Below are 4,507 nucleotides of genomic sequence, written 5' to 3'. Positions count from 1 at the left end.
TCCCCTTCCCCACCCCACCTGCTCTCTCTCCTCACCTCCTTCCCCGCACTTACAACTTACCACCTTCTGTCATACTGACGAAATGTAGCGACACAACATGGGTTTGCGACTTTTCACGTGAAGCGAGATCCACTCCACACCTCTGACATAGGGTGGGTAGGATTATTCTTAACGAAGTAGAGCCCCCCCGTAGGGGGGGCGGAACATACTGTCTCCATGCTTGTACTTCCATGACGTACGACAGATGGAGATGGGAGGAGAGATATAAGATTTAGTGTCCATCATTTTTATCGAAAACTGTCACTCGTATAGTAAAAATGAATAGGATATAAAATGTATATTTTAAAGAGATCTACAACTTTTGTTTAAAACATTTTTCAAAATTTTTAATATTTGTGTCTGAAAATTACATATAATTGGTTGACATTGTTTTTTTAATAACTTTTTAATAAACAACGAGCGCCGGCTAAATCCTTCTGAGGGTTACTCAGGAGGGTGACCTCTATAATATATGTCAAGCCCAAGCTTATTGGAGGTGGGTGTGCTAATCTAAATAATTACCCACATAATTGTTAAAAAAATTTCTTTTATTACTTGTTGCAAAATTGTGTTTTCTTTACACCGGTTGATTTGTATCATTATTCTGTTCAAAAAAGTATTAAGGTAAGATGATAAAAAATGAATATTTTACAAGATATTTTGTAATTTATGTCAAAATGTTGAAACTTTCAAACCTTAATAACTCAAAAAGTTCTTAATAAAAAAATACTTTATTACAGCGTTTTGGAAAGCTCTCGAGGTCAGCTACAAGAATATGTAATAAAAAATAGGAGATGCCATTTTAAAAAATTGGTGTGACCTTTATGTGACCTTCAAATAATTCTTCAAGGTCAAACCAATGGTACCATCTTATGTCCCCATCGAAACCATACAACTTTCGTCTGAAACATTTTTGTTTGTTGGGCTCAGTTTTCGAGATAATTTACTGTCCAAGTTAAAATGGAACACCCTGTATATTTAGCTCACAGATACACAGTTTTCGTGGTAGCAACGTGAAGTCGTTCTACGCTCGCTCGCTCTCACACACCAACTCTCTCGGTCTAGAGGGATTTCTCCTAGATGCTCTCTCACACGACTCCTGAGGGTGCAAACTCATAGAGGGGAACGGTGTACACAGAAAATCGCGGAACGACAGCTTCGACCAATCACGAAAACATCGGAACACTCGTGATTGGTCAAGGCTTCCGTTCTGCGATTTTCTGCGTATACCATTCCGCTCTATGGCCGGTATTCATAGTCTGTTCTTATATTTAAGATCGTCTTAAGTATACTCTTAATGTGTTTTTAACCAATCACAGAGCCGTATTAGCCTCTTAAGACAACACTTAAGATGATTTTGAATTAAGAATCGACTATGTGAATACCGGCCTATGTGTTTGCACCCTGACGGTCACCCACTCCAATGTCCGGCGCATTGGCAGCGCTCCACGATACCGCGCGCGAAACACAAACCAGACTCTCGCGGAATATTAAAATTACTTAAACTCTCTTTCACTTCCTACAATACGAATGTTCATATGTACACGGAAAAAAAATGATGTTTCAATAAGATCAGTGTAATCGAAACTACATATTCGTGATATCACCTTAAAAAAACCTTTTTTAATAAAAAAGATTTAAGAAGACGCCAAATATAAGCGTCATCCAATCAAAAATTACATAATTTAATTATTTGGATATCTTTTATTTTAAAACAATTCTTTATTTTCTTCCCCCCCCCCCCCTCGAAAGTATCTTCTCTACAAAAGTAATGATATCATCAAATCGCGTCAACTTAACTGAATATTTATACAAACTAGGTACTTTATTATTGTTTATATTAAAATGTTATAGCCAAACAATCGAGCATAAAATTTTATCGGAAGAAATAAAGAAAATAATATTAATGAGACAATTTTTTAATACTCATTCCATAAAAATGTGATGCAAATAAATTTAATACAAATAAATATAAACTTGAAGAGATGGATCGCCAGTAAATAAAGAACAAATAATAAGGATAACGTCGACAATTAACTGGCACAATATATTTCGTTTAAAACATACAACGTTTCGACCAGTAATACTGGTCCTTATCAAGTATTAAAAATTTTTAACAACCCATTAGATGTGACAGCAAAAAATCTAAAACATGATTAATATGGAAATAAATAAGTCAAATGTTACAACTCAAACGCATCTTAAAACCGCATCTTAAAAACTTACGGGTGACATTGGTAGTAATACAGGGTGGGGCAAGAACTTTGATCACCTGGAATATCTCCGCTATTTTTTGAGATATCAAAATATTTTAATTACAAAAGTTGTACGGTATGAAGAGCGCTATAATATGCCAACGACAATTTTTTTTGGGGTGGAGGCGCTTCGAAGAATTCAAGGTCATCTCCATTTTTTTAAATGGCATGCTATACTTTTTTATCCTTGATGCAATAGTGGACGTTGAGACAATTCCTATGACCTATATTACAAGGTCATTTGGCATTAATAAAGTAGTAAAAAACAACTATTCTTACATTATGGAAGATGCTCAAAGTGATGTCCGTTTGCATGGATGCAACGTTGCAACCGTTGAATTCCTGAAGCACGTACACTTCTTAACACTTCCGGATTGATGGTTGCACATGCTGTAATAATTCATTTTTCTGCTGTTGTTGGGATTTCTCTGTAAACTATGTCTTTTAATGTTCCCCATAAAAAAAAGTCGAGTGGTGTTATATCAGGCGAACTGGCCATGAAATTGGTCCACCACGCCCTATCCATCGATTCGGAAAGATTTCGTTGAGTGTGTCTCTTACTCTACGTGCATAATGTGCGGGGCATCCATCATGTTGGTACCACATTTCTCGACGAATATGTAATTGTACATCCTCTAATAAAATGTTCAGTTCGTTGCGTATAAAATTATCATATTTTACACTATCAAGTGTTCCATCGATGAAGTAAGGTCCGATTATTTTGTCATCTATGATACCACACCGTACATTTACAGACCATTGTCGTTGATGATCAACTTCTCTTAACCAGTGCGGATTCTCAGTCGACCAATAATGCATATTATGCAAGTTTACAGAATTATAATTAGTAAAACTTGCTTCATCAATGAATAATATTAATGAATAAAATTCATTGTTATTGTGCATCTGATTCTGTATCAACTGGCAGAATGCAACACGATTTTCGAAATCTCTGCCGTGTAATTCTTGATGAAGGGAAATATGGTACGGATGGAACTTATGTTTAGCAAGAATTCGTAATACGCTCCTTCTACTAATGCCTGACTCATGTTCTATTCGTCGTGAACTAATTTGAGGATTAGTATGCACCATCGCAAGCACATTGATTTCATTGTCTTCATGACACACTCTTTTTCGATATTGAGGTGTTCGTGTAGTCAAGCTTCCGGTTTCTCTTAACTTTTGACACACCCGTTGAAACATACAGCGAGAGGGATGCGTACGATCTGGATATCGTTCAGCATACAATTCTTGTGCCCTTACTGAGTTCTGCTGAGCTTCTCCATAAATGAGGAGCATGTCTACTTGTTCACTAAATAAAAACTTCATTTTTACATAAACTTGTCACGAAAATCACAAGAGAGCTAAACTTAATGAACTAACCACCTTCTGCCGAGTATGTAACAGAACATTGAGAAAGACATTGTACTCATATGCAGAAAAGAAATGTAAATATTTACATTTCTTAGCTCGGCCATATTCAAACATTGTGGAGAATCTAAGAAGTTCAAGACTTCTGTATGAATATCAATCTCGCAGAAGGTGGTTAGTTCATTCAGTTTAGCTCTCTTGTGATTTTCGTGACAAGTTTATGTAAAAATGAAGTTTTTATTTAGTGAACAAGTAGACATGCTCCTCATTTATGGAGAAGCTCAGCAGAACTCAGTAAGGGCACAAGAATTGTATGCTGAACGATATCCAGATCGTACGCATCCCTCTCGCTGTATGTTTCAACGGGTGTGTCAAAAGTTAAGAGAAACCGGAAGCTTGACTACACGAACACCTCAATATCGAAAAAGAGTGTGTCATGAAGACAATGAAATCAATGTGCTTGCGATGGTGCATACTAATCCTCAAATTAGTTCACGACGATGAATTTACTAATGTAATTTGTTCGTGTGTATATACAGGGTGAGGCATTTAAAACTGTTTTTCAGAATATTTGGAAAAATACAAATCGGATTAAAAAAAAGTTGCAATAAAAGTTGTTCACCTCGAAGAGGGTCATCCATTAACATAAAGCTCGCACAGTTCAGTGTCGCACAGTTCAGTGTCGCACAGTTCAGTGTCGCACATTTCAGTTTCGCACATGTCAGTTTCGCACAGTTCACTTTCGCACAGTTCAGTTTCGCATAGTTCAGTGTCATTGTACATGTAACAGATACAAGGTGAAGTAATCAAGAATCAGAAAAACAAATTAAGTGAAATCAATT

The sequence above is a fragment of the Vollenhovia emeryi genome, unplaced genomic scaffold, assembly GCF_000949405.1.
Source record: "Vollenhovia emeryi isolate VEMERY1.0 unplaced genomic scaffold, V.emery_V1.0 DF939417.1, whole genome shotgun sequence".
Lineage (NCBI taxonomy): Eukaryota > Metazoa > Arthropoda > Insecta > Hymenoptera > Formicidae > Vollenhovia > Vollenhovia emeryi.
Note: the sequence above shows the minus strand (reverse complement) of the source record.